Raw genomic sequence first — 21,096 nt, 5'->3', positions numbered from 1 at the left:
GACAAATTTCCTTTATATAAAAATCCCCATAACATGAACATTAAATGAAAGAAACCGGTATTCAAGGCACCATCAGTAGCCTATATTTTCTATTTTAGCAAAAGTGGGCTAAATTTACTTCAAAGAAAAAAACAATAATAGCAATTTTCTATCATCCACTCAACTGAAATATTTTTAAAATATAATTAAATTGAAATACAATAAAATAAAGTGCAAAAATCTATAAATCAAAAACAACACTTTGTTTAAGGAGAAGTAACATGCAGTGAAAACAAATATTAAACTTTAACTTTTAAACTTGAATTGAGTAAAAACTCTAAATATGTGATTGCACAGTAATGTTCACATTAAACCCCCCTCCTCCCTCCGTGGGAGGGAGGCGAGTTGGGTGCCCGAAACCCCCCGCTGGTTTCGGCCCGCCCCTTGGCGCGCGTGGCACGGCGGGCTCCGCGACCCGACGGCTGGCCCTCGTGGCTTGACGGCGGGCGCGTCCCGACGGGCCGCGCGTAGGGGTCAAACGCAGAAGTCTCAGGGCCTCGTGGTGAGGGGGTGGCCTGCGGGTTTCGGCCCGCTTGACCCCCCCGCTCCGCTTGGCGCGCGCGGCACATGACGGGTTCCGCCACCGACGCTCGGGCTGCAGCCCGACGGTGGTGCGGGCCCGGCGGTGACGCGCGGTTTGGGGAAACAAAGCAGAAGTCTCAGGGCCTCGGGGCCGGGTTTCGGCCCGCCCCTTTGGCGCGCGTGGCACGGCGGGCTCCGCGACTGACGGCCGGGCTGCAGCCCTTCGGCCGGCAGGCGCGTCCCGGCGGGCCGCTCGCCCCCTTTCGGAACCTTGGACCGGCATCCGCTTGGTGCGTGTAAAAGATCTGCGGTCTGCGGGCCGGTTCTAATAATAAATCAAGATCATCCCAAGGGCCGTAAAAAACCTTCTCGCGGGCCGGATATGGCCCGCGGGCCTTGACTCTGACATATGTGGTGTAGTGGTTATCACATTCGCCTAACACGCGAAAGGTCCCCTGTTCGAAACAGGGTGGAAACAAGGCTTTTTTTACTTTCCTTCTTACGTCTATAAATAAGCAAGGAAAGAAATAATAGCAAGGTCCTGTGTTTCATCATGAAGTAGATTGCAACATACCTGAGCACCTCATGTACAGCCGAGCTCACACAACACCAAATTTAGAGGGTTCTCATATAGGCAGACCTTTGGCTTCAATATCATGAATGCTGGGTTCCATGAAAATGTCACGCACAAACCTATGAAATTTCTCATTCATTCAAGTCACTGTATTTTCAGGGCGTTGCATCGATTGCAACTGTACTGTGTAGATCAGGGGTCACCAACCTTTTTGAAACCAAGGGCTACTTCTTGGGTACTGATTACTGTGAAGGGCTACCAGTTAGATACACACTTAAATAAATTGCCAGAAGTAGCCAATTTGCTCAATTTACCTTTAACTCTGTTATTATTAATAATTAATGATATTTATCTTTGTGGAAACACTGATCATCTTAATGATTTCTCACAATAAATATATATAGAAACAGATAAATATCAATATGCAACACTTTATTTTTATATTTTCTCTAAGTGCACATTTTTCAAATTGAACATTTTCAAATGATCACTTCTAAGACAGTCTTGTGAAATCACAATATCCCATTTTAACTAGCTAGCCACTAACATTTTTTAACAAATCATGAATTACTTTGCACCATGTTTGTACAAATAATAACTCATGTAAAATACAAAAGTAAACAGATAAATATCAATATGCAACACTTTATTTTTATATTTTCTCTAAGTGCACATTTTTCAAATTGAACATTTTCAAATGATCACTTCTAAGACAGTCTTGTGAAATCACAATATCCCATTTTAACTAGCTAGCCACTAACATTTTTTAACAAATCATGAATTACTTTGCACCATGTTTGTACAAATAATAACTCATGTAAAATACAAAAGTAAACTCTACAATTTTTAAATCATGTCACACTTTGAACTGGACACCAAATCTGTTATCTGTTTCTTTGTCAGTTAGTGGGAAGCCTGGCATTGCATGCTGTTAACTAGTGTGTTGTACTCTGGTGTGTAACTTGACACTGCAACTCTTAATAGAGTCTTGCAGATGTGTATCAGTGAGGCGTGTTCTGTGTTTGTTCTTGATGAAGTTCATGTCAGAAAAGGCTGATTCACAAAGATAAGATTTTTCCTCATTGTTTGCGGAATCTTCTTAATCTTTTGGACATATTTTCACAGCAATCTGGCCTTAAGCTTAATTATGATAAATGTAAAATGTTAAGGATCGGAAATCTAAAGGGAACGTCCTTTCGAATGGAATGCAAAGTGCCTGTTTTGTGGACAGATGGACCAGTTAACATACTTGGTGTTGTTGTCCCAGAAAATCTGGAAGATCTAGGCTCAGTAAATTATGATAATCGACTAAGAAAGCTGGACAAAATTATGCAATTATGGAAAGGGAAATCCCTAACCGTGTATGGTAGAATGTCTATTGCCAACTCGTTAAATATTCCTCAATTTATTTATTTGTTTTTGTCATTACCAGCTCCATCACAAAACTTTTTTAAGATTTATGAGCGGAGGGTCTTCGATTTTGTCTGGAACGGCAAACCAGAAAAGATTAAAAGAAAGGTTTTGTACAAAGAGTATGAATATGGGGGCCTGAAACTTCTCAACCTTGAAGCCATGTGTCTGTCTTTAAAAGCATCAATTGTTCCAAAGATGTATTTAAACATTGAGTGGTACACAAATGTGGTTTCTGTTATTTTAGGAGAGTTCATTGACAATCATGATTTAGTCAATTTAATTATAGTACTCGGTAAAATGTTTATTTTTAAGGCCAAAAACAGATATTCACTTAGTATTACTTTCTTTAAAACATTTATTCAGTATTTTCTAACTTTAGAAAGTTACATGGTTGAAAACGATAATGATGGAGAAGGTGGCAAGTTGGCTACATGACTCTTGTCTTACATTAAACATTAAGAAAACTGCAACAATGTATTTTGTAAACAAATATAAAATGTCATCCTTTCCAAATATAACGGTTAATAAGGAAATAATACAAAATGTTAGTGAATATCGTTACCTGGGTGTCATTTTGGAGCCAACACTTGGCTTTAAAAAACATATCAAACAGATGTGCCAGAGTCTTAAATACAACATAAAAACGTTCAAATGTATCAGGAATTCATTAACACTGGAGGCAGCTCAAACTTATTTTAATGCGATGATTATGTCTCGTTTTTATTATTGTATAACATGTTGGTCGCAGGCAAGCAAAATGACACTAAGGCCATTGGAAACTTTGCACAAACAATCCCTCAAAATCCTTGACCGAAAACCACAACACCACCATCATTGTTTAGTTCTCCAAAAATATAGATTGTTAAATTTAGCTAACATTCAAAGATTAGCATCAATACGAATGGCCCATCGAATCTTAAATAACACTGCACCAGTGCCACTTAAGCACTTTGTCCAGTTTACATCTGCTGTGACAACTAGAAACACACGAGCCTCCACCAGGGGGCAGTGTAGCATACCCAGATGTAAAACCTCTTTTGCACAATCAGCCTTTTCATATAAAGCCATAAAGGAATGGAACGACCTCACAACAAACTTGAAAAGTCTAACAGATTACTCTTCATTCACAATTGAAGTTAAAAAGTGGCTTTGGAGCAATCAAAGCTGCTCACACGGTCACTAAAATGGGCATTATGTTTGACACATCAACCTAATGTGTATTATATTTATCCATGAGAGCATTTTTATTGTAAATTGTGAGGTGTGTGTGTTAAAATCATGGTTGTTTTTACAAATGATGACAGATGTGAACAAAAGCATGTATTGTCTTTGTGTGATGATGTAAATGAGGTGTGGTTGTATTGTATATTAAGTATGTGTCCATGAAAGGGCATTTTATGACTTTTTTCTTAATACTTGTGTATGTTTTTATTGTCATAATTTTATTGCATGTTTTTTTTTTTTTGTATCCCTTTAATTTAGGTAGTCAGGGACTGCAGATGGAAATTAGCTATTTAGCTATAATCTGGTACAGAACATATCTGTCTTTGAGCTTAATGCTTCTGTACATTGTCCCTTCAAATAAAGACTAAACTAAACTAAACTAAAAAACATTAAAAAAAAGATGAGAAGTCCTCAAAGGCTTATTTTGAAAGTATAATTATGTTTATAGATTATATGATATCTGTTGTTGTGTTCCCTAATTTGAGTGACCTGGACATAATCTGGACTGTACATAAATGCTTATTTTGAAAATTTAATTTTGTTTATAAATTATATGCAATCTGTTGTGTTCCCTAATTTTTTTCTGTGTACATGAATGAAGGTGTGTGTTGCTGAGTCCGACTTGGACATTATCTGGACTGGGCCTGGTTTAAAAAACCCTTTAAACAAATCTAATTTCATTGACAACCTGGTCTGTTGAAGATAAGGCCCTTTTTTTTTAAATAAAATAAAATAAGATAAATAAATAAAAAACATTTTCTTGGATAAAAAAGAAAGTAAAACAATATAAAAATAATTACATAAAAAATAGTAATTAATGAAAATGTTAGTGGACCAGCAGCCTATACAATCATGAGTGCTTCAGGGACTGTGTCCCTTGCAGATGTGTTGTCTATGTTGTGGGAACCAGAATATTGGTAGCAGAAAGAAATAACCCCTTTTGTGTGAGTGGGTGTGGATGAGTGTGCATGGGGGTGGTTGTTTGGGTTGATGCACTGATTGAAAGTGTATCTTGTGTTTTTTTCTATGTAGATTTAATTTTAAAAAAAACAAACCAAAAATTTTTTTTTTTTGTAATTTTTTTAAAAATTTTTTATTTTTAGAACAGGCCCGCGGGCGACTCATCTGGTCCTTACGGGCGACCTGGTGCCCGCGGGCACCGCGTTGGTGACCCCTGGTGTAGATTGACTTATAAGATGTTTAACCTCTCAGCTAAGCAGGAATCATAAGTGTAATTCCCAAAGATCAGTCAAAGATTCACCTGAAACCTAAATCATAGTAGAGGATGGTTTCGATCCATCGACCTCTGGGTTATGGGCCCAGCACGCTTCCGCTGCCTGTAACTAGAAGATGCTTACTCTGGTGAATATCCACAGAGTTAGAGAAGACAGCTATAGCCTGAATGGGTGTCAGCCTTCCATTTGAATTAAGAATCAGTCAAAGATTCACCTGAAACCTAAATCAAAGTAGAGGATGGTTTCGATCCATCGTCCTCTGGGTTATGGGCCCAGCACGCTTCCGCTGCCTGTAACTGGAAGATGCTTACTCTGGTGAATATCCAAAGAGTTAGAGAAGACAGCTGTAGTCCCAATGGGTGTCAGCCTTCCATTTGAATTAAGAATCAGTCGAAGATTCGCTTGAAACCTAAATCATAGCAGAGGATGGTTTCCATCCATCGACCTCTGGGTTATGGGCCCAGCACGCTTCCGCTGCCTGTAACTAGAAGATGCTTACTCTGGTGAATATCCACAGAGTTAGAGAAGACAGTTGTTGTCTGAATGGGTGTCAGCCTTCCATTTGAATTAAGAATCAGTCAAAGATTCGCTTGAAACCTAAGTCATAGCAGAGGATGGTTTCGATCCATCGACCTTATGAATATTAGTTAAAATGTAACAAGATCAACAGATTGCATTGGCCGGGAATCGGACCCGGGTCTCCCGCGTGGCAGGCGAGAATTCTACCACTGAACCACCAATGCCTGTGGAGTAATAGAGATTTATGAACTCGGTTAAGAGGAAGAACGTTTGAAATGCGGGCTGCGACAAACAAAACATGCTACAAAGTGGAACACATTCTACTTGCACAAGGGATATAACAACATCCACAAAAGGCAAGAAATGCAATGCAGCTAGTAACAGCAATAAGACTAGCGAGCACCATGTTTTCCGTCGGCCGAAAATGTACTTGTAAGTCTTGATAAAGGTCTGTGACTTGCAGCAGTTTCCATGGTGTAGTGGTTATCACATTCGCCTCACACGCGAAAGGTCCCCTGTTCGAAACAGGGTGGAAACAAGGCTTCTTTTACTTTCCTTCTTACGTCTATAAATAAGCAAGGAAAGAAATAATAGCAAGGTCCTGTGTTTCATCATGAAGTAGTTTGCAACATACCTGAGCACCTCATGTACAGCCGAGCTCACACAACACCAAATTTAGAGGGTTCTCATATAGGCAGACCTTTGGCTTCAATATCATGAATGCTGGGTTCCATGAAAATGTCACGCACAAACCTATGAAATTTCTCATTCATTCAAGTCACTGTATTTTCAGGGCGTTGCATCGATTGCAACTGTACTGTGTAGATTGACTTATAAGACGTTTAACCTCTCAGCTAAGCAGGAATCATAAGTGTAATTCCCAAAGATCAGTCAAAGATTCACCTGAAACCCAAATCACAGTAGAGGATGTTTTCGATCCATCGACCTCTGGGTTATGGGCCCAGCACGCTTCCGCTGCCTGCAACTAGAAGATGCTTACTCTGGTGAATATCCACAGAGTTAGAGAAGACAGCTATAGCCTGAATGGGTGTCAGCCTTCCATTTGAATTAAGAATCAGTCAAAGATTCGCTTGAAACCTAAGTCATAGCAGAGGATGGTTTCGATCCATCGACCTCTGGGTTATGGGCCCAGCACGCTTCCGCTGCGCCACTCTGCTGTCTGTAACTCAAAGATGCTTACTCTGGTGAATATCCAAAGAGTTAGAGAAGACAGCTGTAGTCCCAATGGGTGTCAGCCTTCCATTTGAATTAAGAATCAGTCAAAGATTCACCTGAAACCTAAATCATAGTAGAGGATGGTTTCGATCCATCGACCTCTGGGTTATGGGCCCAGCACGCTTCCGCTGCCTGTAACTAGAAGACGCTTACTCTGGTGAATATCCAAAGAGTTAGAGAAGACAGCCGTAGTCTGAATGGGTGTCAGCCTTCCATTTGAATTAAGAATCTGTCAAAGATTCGCTTGAAACCTGCTTCCCCTGCGCCACTCTGCTGTCTGTAACTCCAAGATGCTTACTCTGGTGAATATCCAGACAAACTACTTGTAACAAAGTGATTTGGAACCCATCTGAAGTAGTCTTTCTTTCTGAGTCCTGGTTGTGTCCACATTTTAAATGGCATTTTTTTTAAAGAAAACATTGTAGTAATCATCAAACTCTGTGGATCCATTGGGATTTTATTCAAAACGAATAGAATTTAGGCTTACATTCACGTGGTTTGAAAACAAACTGAGAAAGTGTTATGGAACTAACATCAAGACACTGACGGGATTTGAGCCCAACCTCTTCTGCTTAACAGTCAGGCACTTTGACTGACACCAACAGCGCCTGGAAAAAAATGGGATTTCAACTCGATGCCTATAACCCTTCATTCAATTAATGATAGCCAATTTGAGGCGATAGCATTGATTATCAGTAATTTACATTAGTTTAAACAAGCGTGGCTTGAAAGTTATGTTGCAAACGTAGCACACGTTTTAACTAGAAACTTTTTTGCAAACTTAGAGAAGGACATGGGCTGTACAAGAAAACCCTCGAATCCCCGTGCTCGTGTCAAAATCCCGTCCCTGGGTGGGCTTGAACCACCATCCTCTCAGTTAACAGCCGAACGCGCTGACCGATTGCGCCACAGAGACTGGCTAGTTTAAATGATAAATTACTCCCCAAAAAATTATAAAATCTCATGTTACGATAGCCCGATGTCATTGTCTTTGGATGGGCGTAACTAGAAGTACACTGCTTCAGCATTCGGGGAGTCCAATATGCCTTTTGGGTGGAATGACTGTGTCTTGCGGTTGTCACAAACATTGCTTTTGTCCCTTATGAATATTAGTTAAAATGTAACAAAATCAACAGATTGCATTTGCCGGGAATCGGACCCGGGTCTCCCGCGTGGCAAGCGAGAATTCTACCACTGAACCACCAACGCCTGTGGAGTAATAGAGATTTATGAACTCGGTTAAGAGGAAGAACGTTTGAAATGCGGGCTGCGACAAACAAAACATGCTACAAAGTGGAACACATTCTACTTGCACAAGGGATATAACAACATCCACAAAAGGCAAGAAATGCAATGCAGCTAGTAACAGCAATAAGACTAGCGAGCACCATGTTTTCCGTCGGACGAAAATGTACTTGTAAGTCTTGATAAAGGTCAGTGACTTGCAGCAGTTTCCATGGTGTAGTGGTTATCACATTCGCCTCACACGCGAAAGGTCCCCTGTTCGAAACAGGGTGGAAACAAGGCTTTTTTTACTTTCCTTCTTACGTCTATAAATAAGCAAGGAAAGAAATAATAGCAAGGTCCTGTGTTTCATCATGAAGTAGATTGCAACATACCTGAGCACCTCATGTACAGCCGAGCTCACACAACACCAAATTTAGAGGGTTCTCATATAGGCAGACCTTTGGCTTCAATATCATGAATGCTGGGTTCCATGAAAATGTCACGCACAAACCTATGAAATTTCTCATTCATTCAAGTCACTGTATTTTCAGGGCGTTGCATCGATTGCAACTGTACTGTGTGGATAGACTTATAAGACGTTTAACCTCTCAGCTAAGCAGGAATCATAAGTGTAATTCCCAAAGATCAGTCAAAGATTCACCTGAAACCTAAATCATAGTAGAGGATGGTTTCGATCCATCGACCTCTGGGTTATGGGCCCAGCACGCTTCCGCTGCCTGTAACTAGAAGATGCTTACTCTGGTGAATATCCAAAGAGTTAGAGAAGACAGCTGTAGTCTGAATGGGTGTCAGCCTTCCATTTGAATTAAGAATCAGTCAAAGATTCGCTTGAAACCTAAGTCATAGCAGAGGATGGTTTCGATCCATCGACCTCTGGGTTATGGGCCCAGCACGCTTCCGCTGCGCCACTCTGCTGTTTGTAACTCAAAGATGCTTACTCTGGTGAATATCCAAAGAGTTAGAGAAGACAGCTGTAGTCCCAATGGGTGTCAGCCTTCCATTTGAATTAAGAATCAGTCAAAGATTCACCTGAAACCTAAATCATAGTAGAGGATGGTTTCGATCCATCGACCTCTGGGTTATGAGCCCAGCACGCTTCCGCTGCCTGTAACTAGAAGACGCTTACTCTGGTGAATATCCAAAGAGTTAGAGAAGACAGCTGTAGTCTGAATGGGTGTCAGTCTTCCATTTGAATTAAGAATCTGTCAAAGATTCGCTTGAAACCTGCTTCCCCTGCGCCACTCTGCTGTCTGTAACTCTAACTCTTCTGTTTTGAAATGACATGAATGTTTGTGCCACTGCTTAATAATTATTTAATAAATACAGTTTTGGTGAATTTACTTTCTGTCAATGAGAAAGGACGCAAAAGAGAAAGGCTCCGCTCTTGCTACCGGAGTTTTTTGTTAAATCTGAAGATTTTGACCACTGATTTGCGATCACAGCCACAGGAGAGTACTCTGGCATCTTCAATCTGATTTCGGTCAGTTGAGAGGCACTGGTACGCTGAAAGAAGGCGAGTTGAGAGAGCCGTTAGACTCAAGCCAAAGGCGCCTTGCCGCAGTTCAAAGCGGTTGCCTAGCAACCAAAAGCTACGGAGAGTTTACAGCTGTTTTAAAGTGATCCCGACGTCGCAGAGTGATATAAGTTGACAGGCTGAAACCTCAAATTGATCTCTGAACGGCGCAAGATACGAAATTGTTGGAAAAAACAAGTTAAAGTGCCGCAAGTCGCTAAAGAAGAAACTGCCGTTAAGACACAAGCAAGAGGCAGTGACGTCAGTGACTGCCGCGATGCGAAAAGGTAAAGGAAAGATTGAAATCCAGAAACCTTCAGGGTCAGCTGTTACAGAACACAACTGGGAACAAGATTTGAGGTTGGACACAAGACATGATGGGAATCAAGAAGTGATAATACAAATACTTGAAGAAATGAAAGAAGAAATGAAAGAAATGAAAGAAGAAATGAGAGAAATGAAAGAAGAAATTAAAGAAATGAAAGAAGAAATTAAAGAATTGAAAGAAATGAAAGAAGAAATGAAAGAATTGAAAGAAATGAAAGAAGAAATGAAAGAATTGAAAGAATATCTGAGAAAAGTAACAACAGAACACCAACAAGATGTGAAAAGTCTGCAGGAAAATATACAAAATCTGCAATCTCAGAACAACAGAAGAAATAATGAAGCCACTGAAATGAGCAAACAAATGAAGATCCTTCAAGAAGACAACAACATGCTGAGGAATATCATAGATGAAATGGATCAGGACAAACGAATGAATGATATCATCGTGACTGGGCACCGAATTAAACCAAGATCCTATGCGAAAGCTGTGAATAATGAAGGTGAACCAGATGAAATGGATATGATCTCAGCAGAACAGCAAGTGGTCAACTTTCTGCAATCAAAGGAAATTGAAATTGACATTAATACCATCGAAACATGCATCCCACTGAACGGAAGAAACAACAACGCCACTCCAGTCGTGCTCGTGAAACTCGTAAACAGAAAATCTAAAATGGCATTGCTGAGACAGGGAAAGAAGCTGAAGGGAACAAATGTGTACATGAATGAGCATCTCACAAAACGCAATGCTGGAATCGCCAAGAAAGCACGCGACTTGAGAAGGCAGGGAAAAATCCAGGGAACTTGGAGCACCAACTGTAAAATCTACATCAAGCTGAATGGAGGTCCGGAAGCAAGAGTAATTGTTGTCCATGACATCAAGGACCTGGACAATTTTTAAAGTTTACACAGCTACCAAAACAACGATGATAATGGACTCTGACAGAAAACAAACACCCAAATTCAACATCAACACTACTATGTTCCAAGGGACGACTAAACAAGAGGACCTACATTCAGGATTGCATTCACCTACACTTATTGAGATTATTGAAACAACATCAAAGATTGTTGAACAAGAAAATATGGAACTAAAAAATTTCTGCAACAAAGATTACAAAAACCAGGATTTGGAAAATGATATAGATCCAGATACAATTTTTTTCTCCCACATCAGTAATAATTGTTTTTATTATACAGATGATCAATATAATAGCAACATTACTTGCGATAACAAATTGTCAATTATTCATTTTAATAGCAGAAGCTTGTATGCAAATTACAACAACATTAAGAACTTTTTGGAACACATCAACGAACCATTCAAAGTGATTGCTGTTACAGAAACATGGATTGATGATAAAAAAGGAATAGACTTTTATCTGGAGGGATATGAACTAAACTACATCAACAGAACCAACAAAAATGGAGGAGGAGTAGCTGTGTACGTGATGAAGAACCTGAACTACAAAGTGGTAAAAAAACATGTCATTTGCTATAGATAATATCTTAGAATGTATAACCATTGAAATATGTCAGGAAAAAAGCAAAAACATTTTCATCAGTTGTATATATAGATCACCTAAGTCAAGTATAGAAACATTTGAAGAATGGATCAAGGCTACTTACATGGATAATGGTGAAAGAATAATGTTCTTATGTGGTGACTTTAATATTGACTTATTGAACCCTAACAAGCAAAAGTCTATTGATGACTTCATTGATACAATGTACAGCATCAGTTTATATCCAAAAATCACGAAGCCAAGTAGAATCACAGCACACTGTGCCACGCTTATTGATAATATTTTTACCAATGAGTTTGACAATAACACTACAAGTGGTCTACTTATTACCGACGTTAGTGATCATCTGCCAGTTTTTACAATATATGATGGAAACTACAAGAAGAACATGGAAGACAAAAGGACATTTCGAAGACTGTGCACAGAGAAGAGGATGACTGCTTTCAAAATTGAGCTACAAAAGCAAGATTGGGACAATGTGTACAATGAAAAAGAGGTTGATGAAGCATATGAACATTTCTTAAACAAGTTTATAATACTTTATGACAAACATTGTCCATGGATACAACTTAGTAATAAACAGAGAAAGAATAACCAACCATGGATGACAAAAGGATTAAAAAATGCTTGTAAGAAGAAGAATACACTATATAGAGAATTTATAGCACAAAGAACTATAGAGGCAGAAATTAAGTACAAAAGGTATAAAAACAAGTTAACAGAAATACTACGATCATGTAGAAAAGAATATTACAGTGAATTATTGGACAGGAACAAAAATAATATGAGAGCAACATGGGGCATCCTCAATAGCATTATTAAAAATGGCACAAAGAGGGACTACCCTCAATACTTTTTAGACGGAAATAAAAACAATGACAACATAAAGGAAGTAGTTGAAAGCTTCAATAATTATTTTGTAAATATTGGACCAAAATTGGAAGAAAGGATTCCAGACCCAGTTCCAATTGAGGACTATAATGATACCATAGAGCGAAATCCCAACTCCATGTTCCTCAGTAATGTGACACAGGAGGAAATAGTTACAATCGTGAAAAAATGTAAATCTAAGACTTCAACTGATTGTAATGGAATTGATATGGATATGATAAAAAAGGTAATAGAAGAGATCTCAGGACCATTAATGTATATTAGTAACCTATCATTTCAAACAGGTACATTTCCAAACAAAATGAAAATAGCTAAAGTTGCACCAATTTATAAGACTGGAGATAAACATCAATTTACAAATTATAGACCTGTTTCTTTACTTCCACAATTTTCTAAAATCATTGAAAAACTGTTTAATAACAGATTAGAGAGTTTCATAAATAAAAATAGAATACTCGAAGAGAACCAATATGGATACAGAGCTAATGTCTCAACTTCAATGGCTTTAATTGAAATTACAGAAGAAATTACCAATGCAATAGACAGTAAAAAATGTGCAGCAGCAGTTTTTATGGATCTAACTAAAGCATTTGACACAATTAATCACAATATTTTAATCAAAAAACTAGAACGATATGGCATCAGAGGGTTAGTCTTAAACTGGATAAGAAGTTATCTAACGAACAGGAAACAATACGTGAAGCTAGGCGAACACACGTCTACAACGCTAAATATATCCTGTGGTGTACCTCAGGGATCAATATTAGGACCTAAATTATTCAATCTCTATATAAATGACATTTGTAAAGTTACAAAAGATTTAAAGTTAGTATTATTTGCGGATGATACAACAGCGTTTTGTTCAGGAGAGAACACACAGGAGATAATACAAATAATAGCAGAAGAAATTAACAAATTAAAAAGATGGTTTGACAAAAACAGACTATCGTTGAATCTTAGTAAAACTAAAATAATGCTATTTGGTAATAGTAGAAGAGAAAGTCAAACACAAATACAAATAGACAGAATAGAAATTGAAAGAGTAAATGAAACCAAATTTCTAGGTATAATGATTGATGATAAATTGAACTGGAAATCTCACGTAAAAAATATACAACATAAAGTAGCAAGAAACACGTCAATAAGGAATAAAGCAAAACATGTTCTAGACAAAAAATCACTTCATAGTCTATACTGCTCACTAGTGTTACCATATCTGAGCTACTGTGTAGAAAAATGGGGAAATAATTACAAAAGTACACTTCATTCATTAACGGTGTTACAAAAAAGATCAGTTAGAATAATACATAATGTTGGATATAGAGAACATACAAATCCTTTATTTATTGAATCAAAGATACTGAAATTCCACGACATAGTGAATTTGCAAACAGCTAAAATTATGCACAAAGCAAACTATAACCTGCTACCCAAGAATATACAACAATTCTTCTCAACAAAAGAGGAGAAATATAATCTTAGAGAAAAATGTAATTTAAAACATTTGTACGCACGTACAACACTTAAGACCTTCAGTATATCAGTATGTGGAATTAAATTATGGAATGGATTAAGCAAAGCAATCAAACAATGTACTAATAGGATCCACTTCAAGAAACTCTTCAAACTTAAAGTGTTTACAAAGTACAAAGAAGAAGAACCATGACAAACATTTTCAATTTATTTCATCCATTCATTCATCCATTCTTAAAGTAATCTTACTTATCTCATCATATGAAATATGACTTTCTTCACCAATTATTATTATTAAATTCTTACTATTATTTATTTATTTATTTTTATTGTGATTACATATGGAGTTTATTGTGAAAAAATTGAGAACAGGAAGTGAATAAAAAAAGTTTCAGCAACTGTTATGTAAAGAAAAGGGGTAGGATTAAATAAGCTCTGCTTCTTCCTACTCCTTTTCGAACATGTTGAAAAGAGAAACTGGAAATTGTGATGTATCATGTTGTATGCTTGCATGTTCGAAATAAACTCAAACTCAACTCAAGATGCTTACTCTGGTGAATATCCAGACAAACTACTTGTAACAAAGTGATTTGGAACCCATCTGAAGTAGTCTTTCTTTCTGAGTCCTGGTTGTGTCCACATTTTAAATGGCATTTTTTTTAAAGAAAACATTGTAGTAATCATCAGACTCTGTGGATCCATTGGGATTTTATTCAAAACGAATAGAATTTAGGCTTACATTCACGTGGTTTGAAAACAAACTGAGAAAGTGTAATGGAACTAACATCAAGACACTGACGGGATTTGAGCCCAACCTCTTCTGCTTAACAGTCAGGCACTTTGACTGACACCAACAGCGCCTGGAAAAAAATGGGATTTCAACTCGATGCCTATAACCCTTCATTCAATTAATGATAGCCAATTTGAGGCGATAGCATTGATTATCAGTAATTTACATTAGTTTAAACAAGCGTGGCTTGAAAGTTATGTTGCAAACGTAGCACACGTTTTAACTAGAAACTTTTTTGCAAACTTAGAGAAGGACATGGGCTGTACAAGAAAACCCTCGAACCCCCGTGCTCGTGTCAAAATCCCGTCCCTGGGTGGGCTTGAACCACCATCCTCTCAGTTAACAGCCGAACGCGCTGACCGATTGCGCCACAGGGACTGACTAGTTTAGATGATAAATTACTCCCCAAAAAATTATAAAATCTCATGTTACGATAGCCCGATGTCATTGTCTTTGGATGGGCGTAACTAGAAGTACACTGCTTCAGCATTCGGGGAGTCCAATATGCCTTTTGGGTGGAATGACTGTGTCTTGCGGTTGTCACAAACATTGCTTTTGTCCCTTATGAATATTGGTTAAAATGTAACGAAATCAACAGATTGCATTGGCCGGGAATCGGACCCGGGTCTCCCGCGTGGCAGGCGAGAATTCTACCACTGAACCACCAATGCCTGTGGAATAATAGAGATTTATGAACTCGGTTAAGAGGAAGAACGTTTGAAATGCGGGCTGCGACAAACAAAACATGCTACAAAGTGGAACACATTCTACTTGCACAAGGGATATAACAACATCCACAAAAGGCAAGAAATGCAATGCAGCTAGTAACAGCAATAAGACTAGCGAGCACCATGTTTTCCGTCGGCCGAAAATGTACTTGTAAGTCTTGATAAAGATCTGTGACTTGCAGCAGTTTCCATGGTGTAGTGGTTATCACATTCGCCTAACACGCGAAAGGTCCCCTGTTCGAAACAGGGTGGAAACAAGGCTTTTTTTACTTTCCTTCTTACGTCTATAAATAAGCAAGGAAAGAAATAATAGCAAGGTCCTGTGTTTCATCATGAAGTAGATTGCAACATACCTGAGCACCTCATGTACAGCCGAGCTCACACAACACCAAATTTAGAGGGTTCTCATATAGGCAGACCTTTGGCTTCAATATCATGAATGCTGGGTTCCATGAAAATGTCACGCACAAACCTATGAAATTTCTCATTCATTCAAGTCACTGTATTTTCAGGGCGTTGCATCGATTGCAACTGTACTGTGTAGATTGACTTATAAGACGTTTAACCTCTCAGCTAAGCAGGAATCATAAGTGTAATTCCCAAAGATCAGTCAAAGATTCACCTGAAACCTAAATCATAGTAGAGGATGGTTTCGATCCATCGACCTCTGTGTTATGGGCCCAGCACGCTTCCGCTGCCTGTAACTAGAAGATGCTTACTCTGGTGAATATCCACAGAGTTAGAGAAGACAGCTATAGCCTGAATGGGTGTCAGCCTTCCATTTGAATTAAGAATCAGTCAAAGATTCGCTTGAAACCTAAGTCATAGCAGAGGATGGTTTCGATCCATCGACCTCTGGGTTATGGGCCCAGCACGCTTCCGCTGCGCCACTCTGCTGTCTGTAACTCAAAGATGCTTACTCTGGTGAATATCCAAAGAGATAGAGAAGACAGCTGTAGTCCCAATGGGTGTCAGCCTTCCATTTGAATTAAGAATCAGTCAAAGATTCACCTGAAACCTAAATCATAGTAGAGGATGGTTTCGATCCATCGACCTCTGGGTTATGGGCCCAGCACGCTTCTGCTGCCTGTAACTAGAAGACGCTTACTCTGGTGAATATCCAAAGAGTTAGAGAAGACAGCTGTAGTCTGAATGGGTGTCAGCCTTCCATTTGAATTAAGAATCAGTCAAAGATTCGCTTGAAACCTAAATCATAGCAGAGGATGGTTTCCATCCATCGACCTCTGGGTTATGGGCCCAGCACGCTTCCCCTGCGCCACTCTGCTGTCTGTAACTCCAAGATGCTTACTCTGGTGAATATCCAGACAAACTACTTGTAACAAAGTGATTTGGAACCCATCTGAAGTGGTCTTTCTTTCTGAGTCCTGGTTGTGTCCACATTTTAAATGGCATTTTTTTTAAAGAAAACATTGTAGTAATCATCAAACTCTGTGGATCCATTGGGGATTTTATTCAAAACGAATATAATTTAGGCTTACATTCACGTGGTTTGAAAACAAACTGAGAAAGTGTTATGGAACTAACATCAAGACACTGACGGGATTTGAGCCCAACCTCTTCTGCTTAACAGTCAGGCACTTTGACTGACACCAACAGCGCCTGGAAAAAAATGGGATTTCAACTCGATGCCTATAACCCTTCATTCAATTAATGATAGCCAATTTGAGGCGATAGCATTGATTATCAGTAATTTACATTAGTTTAAACAAGCGTGGCTTGAAAGTTATGTTGCAAACGTAGCACACGTTTTAACTAGAAACTTTTTTGCAAACTTAGAGAAGGACATGGGCTGTACAAGAAAACCCTCGAACCCCCGTGCTCGTGTCAAAATCCCGTCCCTGGGTGGGCTTGAACCACCATCCTCTCAGTTAACAGCCGAACGCGCTGACCGATTGCGCCACAGAGACTGACTAGTTTAAAGGATAAATTACTCCCCAAAAAATTATAAAATCTCATGTTACGATAGCCCGATGTCATTGTCTTTGGATGGGCGTAACTAGAAGTACACTGCTTCAGCATTCGGGGGGTCCAATATGCCTTTTGGGTGGAATGACTGTGTCTTGCGGTTGTCACAAACATTGCTTTTGTCCCTTATGAATATTGGTTAAAATGTAACAAAATCAACGGATTGCATTGGCCGGGAATCGGACCCGGGTCTCCCGCGTGGCAGGCGAGAATTCTACCACTGAACCACCAATGCCTGTGGAATAATAGAGATTTATGAACTCGGTTAAGAGGAAGAACGTTTGAAATGCGGGCTGCGACAAACAAAACATGCTACAAAGTGGAACACATTCTACTTGCACAAGGGATATAACAACATCCACAAAAGGCAAGAAATGCAATGCAGCTAGTAACAGCAATAAGACTAGCGAGCACCATGTTTTCCGTCGGCCGAAAATGTACTTGTAAGTCTTGATAAAGGTCTGTGACTTGCAGCAGTTTCCATGGTGTAGTGGTTATCACATTCGCCTAACACGCGAAAGGTCCCCTGTTCGAAACAGGGTGGAAACAAGGCTTCTTTTACTTTCCTTCTTACGTCTATAAATAAGCAAGGAAAGAAATAATAGCAAGGTCCTGTGTTTCATCATGAAGTAGATTGCAACATACCTGAGCACCTCATGTACAGCCGAGCTCACACAACACCAAATTTAGAGGGTTCTCATATAGGCAGACCTTTGGCTTCAATATCATGAATGCTGGGTTCCATGAAAATGTCACGCACAAACCTATGAAATTTCTCATTCATTCCAGTCACTGTATTTTCAGGGCGTTGCATCGATTGCAACTGTACTGTGTGGATAGACTTATAAGACGTTTAACCTCTCAGCTAAGCAGGAATCATAAGTGTAATTCCCAAAGATCAGTCAAAGATTCACCTGAAACCTAAATCATAGTAGAGGATGGTTTCGATCCATCGACCTCTGGGTTATGGGCCCAGCACGCTTCCGCTGCCTGTAACTAGAAGATGCTTACTCTGGTGAATATCCAAAGAGTTAGAGAAGACAGCTGTGGTCTGAATGGGTGTCCGCCTTCCATTTGAATTAAGAATCAGTCAAAGATTCGCTTGAAACCTAAGTCATAGCAGAGGATGGTTTCGATCCATCGACCTCTGGGTTATGGGCCCAGCACGCTTCCGCTGCGCCACTCTGCTGTCTGTAACTAAAAGATGCTTACTCTGGTGAATATCCAAAGAGTTAGAGAAGACAGCTGTAGTCCCAATGGGTGTCAGCCTTCCATTTGAATTAAGAATCAGTCGAAGATTCGCTTGAAACCTAAATCATAGCAGAGGATGGTTTCCATCCATCGACCTCTGGGTTATGGGCCCAGCACGCTTCCGCTGCGCCACTCTGCTGTCTGTAACTCAAAGATGCTTACTCTGGTGAATATCCAAAGAGTTAGAGAAGACAGCTGTAGTCCCAATGGGTGTCAGCCTTCCATTTGAATTAAGAATCAGTCGAAGATTCGCTTGAAACCTAAATCATAACAGAGGATGGTTTCCATCCAACGACCTCTGGGTTATGGGCCCAGCACGCTTCCCCTGCGCCACTCTGCTGTCTGTAACTCCAAGATGCTTACTCTGGTGAATATCCAAAGAGTTAGAGAAGACAGCTGTAGTCCCAATGGGTGTCAGCCTTCCATTTGAATTAAGAATCAGTCGAAGATTCGCTTGAAACCTAAATCATAGCAGAGGATGGTTTCCATCCATCGACCTCTGGGTTATGGGCCCAGCACGCTTCCGCTGCGCCACTCTGCTGTCTGTAACTCAAAGATGCTTACTCTGGTGAATATCCAAAGAGTTAGAGAAGACAGCTGTAGTCCCAATGGGTGTCAGCCTTCCATTTGAATAAAGCATCAGTCGAAGATTCGCTTGAAACCTAAATCATAACAGAGGATGGTTTCCATCCAACGACCTCTGGGTTATGGGCCCAGCACGCTTCCCCTGCGCCACTCTGCTGTCTGTAACTCCAAGATGCTTACTCTGGTGAATATCCAAAGAGTTAGAGAAGACAGCTGTAGTCCCAATGGGTGTCAGCCTTCCATTTGAATTAAGAATCAGTCGAAGATTCGCTTGAAACCTAAATCATAGCAGAGGATGGTTTCCATCCATCGACCTCTGGGTTATGGGCCCAGCACGCTTCCGCTGCCTGTAACTAGAAGATGCTTACTCTGGTGAATATCCACAGAGTTAGAGAAGACAGTTGTTGTCTGAATGGGTGTCAGCCTTCCATTTGAATTAAGAATCAGTCAAAGATTCGCTTGAAACCTAAGTCATAGCAGAGGATGGTTTCGATCCATCGACCTTATGAATATTAGTTAAAATGTAACAAGATCAACAGATTGCATTGGCCGGGAATCGGACCCGGGTCTCCCGCGTGGCAGGCGAGAATTCTACCACTGAACCACCAATGCCTGTGGAGTAATAGAGATTTATGAACTCGGTTAAGAGGAAGAACGTTTGAAATGCGGGCTGCGACAAACAAAACATGCTACAAAGTGGAACACATTCTACTTGCACAAGGGATATAACAACATCCACAAAAGGCAAGAAATGCAATGCAGCTAGTAACAGCAATAAAACTAGCGAGCACCATGTTTTCCGTCGGCCGAAAATGTACTTGTAAGTCTTGATAAAGGTCTGTGACTTGCAGCAGTTTCCATGGTGTAGTGGTTATCACATTCGCCTCACACGCGAAAGGTCCCCTGTTCGAAACAGGGTGGAAACAAGACTTCTTTTACTTTCCTTCTTACGTCTATAAATAAGCAAGGAAAGAAATAATAGCAAGGTCCTGTGTTTCATCATGAAGTAGTTTGCAACATACCTAAGCACCTCATGTACAGCCGAGCTCACACAACACCAAATTTAGAGGGTTCTCATATAGGCAGACCTTTGGCTTCAATATCATGAATGCTGGGTTCCATGAAAATGTCACGCACAAACCTATGAAATTTGTCATTCATTCAAGTCACTGTATTTTCAGGGCGTTGCATCGATTGCAACTGTACTGTGTAGATTGACTTATAAGACGTTTAACCTCTCAGCTAAGCAGGAATCATAAGTGTAATTCCCAAAGATCAGTCAAAGATTCACCTGAAACCTAAATCGTAGTAGAGGATGGTTTCGATCCATCGACCTCTGGGTTATGGGCCCAGCACGCTTCCGCTGCCTGTTACTAGAAGATGCTTACTCTGGTGAATATCCACAGAGTTAGAGAAGACAGCTGTAGTCCCAATGGGTGTCAGCCTTCCATTTGAATTAAGAATCAGTCGAAGATTCGCTTGAAACCTAAATCATAGCAGAGGATGGTTTCCATCCATCGACCTCTGGGTTATGGGCCCAGCACGCTTCCCCTGCGCCACTCTGCTGTCTGTAACTCCAAGATGCTTACTCTGGTGAATATCCAAAGAGTTAGAGAAGACAGCTGTAGTCTGAATGGGTGTCAGCCTTCCATTTGAATTAAGAATCAGTCAAAGATTCGCTTGAAACCTAAGTCATAGCAGAGGATGGTTTCGATCCATCGACCTCTGGGTTATGGGCCCAGCACGCTTCCGCTGCGCCACTCTGCTGTCTGTAACTCAAAGATGCTTACTCTGGTGAATATCCAAAGAGTTAGAGAAGACAGCTGTAGTCCCAATGGGTGTCAGCCTTCCATTTGAATTAAGAATCAGTCAAAGATTTGCTTGAAACCTAAGTCATAGCAGAGGATGGTTTCCATCCATCGACCTCTGGGTTATGGGCCCAGCATGCTTCCGCTGCGCCACTCTGCTGTCTGTAACTCAAAGATGCTTACTCTGGTGAATATCCAAAGAGTTAGA

The 21,096-nt window shown here is 40.0% G+C and overlaps 13 non-coding genes across 13 annotated transcripts; 5 read left to right on the top strand and 8 right to left on the bottom strand.

Moving 5' to 3' along the window:
* Positions 1-5,679: 5,679 nt before the first annotated feature.
* Positions 5,680-5,750, bottom strand: trnag-gcc (transfer RNA glycine (anticodon GCC)). Its single transcript has one exon. It is a non-coding gene; the product is annotated as a tRNA-Gly (tRNA).
* A 241-nt stretch (positions 5,751-5,991) lies between these two features.
* Positions 5,992-6,064, top strand: trnav-cac (transfer RNA valine (anticodon CAC)). Its single transcript has one exon. It is a non-coding gene; the product is annotated as a tRNA-Val (tRNA).
* Positions 6,065-7,604: 1,540 nt separating this feature from the next.
* trnan-guu (transfer RNA asparagine (anticodon GUU)) lies at positions 7,605-7,678 on the bottom strand. The gene has a single exon. It is a non-coding gene; the product is annotated as a tRNA-Asn (tRNA).
* Positions 7,679-7,900: 222 nt separating this feature from the next.
* On the bottom strand, positions 7,901-7,971 carry trnag-gcc (transfer RNA glycine (anticodon GCC)). Its single transcript has one exon. It is a non-coding gene; the product is annotated as a tRNA-Gly (tRNA).
* Positions 7,972-8,212: 241 nt separating this feature from the next.
* Positions 8,213-8,285, top strand: trnav-cac (transfer RNA valine (anticodon CAC)). Its single transcript has one exon. It is a non-coding gene; the product is annotated as a tRNA-Val (tRNA).
* Positions 8,286-14,834: 6,549 nt separating this feature from the next.
* Positions 14,835-14,908, bottom strand: trnan-guu (transfer RNA asparagine (anticodon GUU)). The gene has a single exon. It is a non-coding gene; the product is annotated as a tRNA-Asn (tRNA).
* A 222-nt stretch (positions 14,909-15,130) lies between these two features.
* On the bottom strand, positions 15,131-15,201 carry trnag-gcc (transfer RNA glycine (anticodon GCC)). The gene has a single exon. It is a non-coding gene; the product is annotated as a tRNA-Gly (tRNA).
* Positions 15,202-15,442: 241 nt separating this feature from the next.
* On the top strand, positions 15,443-15,515 carry trnav-aac (transfer RNA valine (anticodon AAC)). The gene has a single exon. It is a non-coding gene; the product is annotated as a tRNA-Val (tRNA).
* A 1,597-nt stretch (positions 15,516-17,112) lies between these two features.
* Positions 17,113-17,186, bottom strand: trnan-guu (transfer RNA asparagine (anticodon GUU)). Its single transcript has one exon. It is a non-coding gene; the product is annotated as a tRNA-Asn (tRNA).
* Positions 17,187-17,408: 222 nt separating this feature from the next.
* trnag-gcc (transfer RNA glycine (anticodon GCC)) lies at positions 17,409-17,479 on the bottom strand. The gene has a single exon. It is a non-coding gene; the product is annotated as a tRNA-Gly (tRNA).
* A 241-nt stretch (positions 17,480-17,720) lies between these two features.
* On the top strand, positions 17,721-17,793 carry trnav-aac (transfer RNA valine (anticodon AAC)). Its single transcript has one exon. It is a non-coding gene; the product is annotated as a tRNA-Val (tRNA).
* Positions 17,794-19,621: 1,828 nt separating this feature from the next.
* On the bottom strand, positions 19,622-19,692 carry trnag-gcc (transfer RNA glycine (anticodon GCC)). The gene has a single exon. It is a non-coding gene; the product is annotated as a tRNA-Gly (tRNA).
* Positions 19,693-19,933: 241 nt separating this feature from the next.
* Positions 19,934-20,006, top strand: trnav-cac (transfer RNA valine (anticodon CAC)). The gene has a single exon. It is a non-coding gene; the product is annotated as a tRNA-Val (tRNA).
* Positions 20,007-21,096: the final 1,090 nt, after the last annotated feature.

Source organism: Entelurus aequoreus, linkage group LG18 (assembly GCF_033978785.1).
Source record: "Entelurus aequoreus isolate RoL-2023_Sb linkage group LG18, RoL_Eaeq_v1.1, whole genome shotgun sequence".
NCBI lineage: Eukaryota > Metazoa > Chordata > Actinopteri > Syngnathiformes > Syngnathidae > Entelurus > Entelurus aequoreus.
Note: the sequence above shows the minus strand (reverse complement) of the source record. Positions and strands in the feature narration are given on the sequence as shown.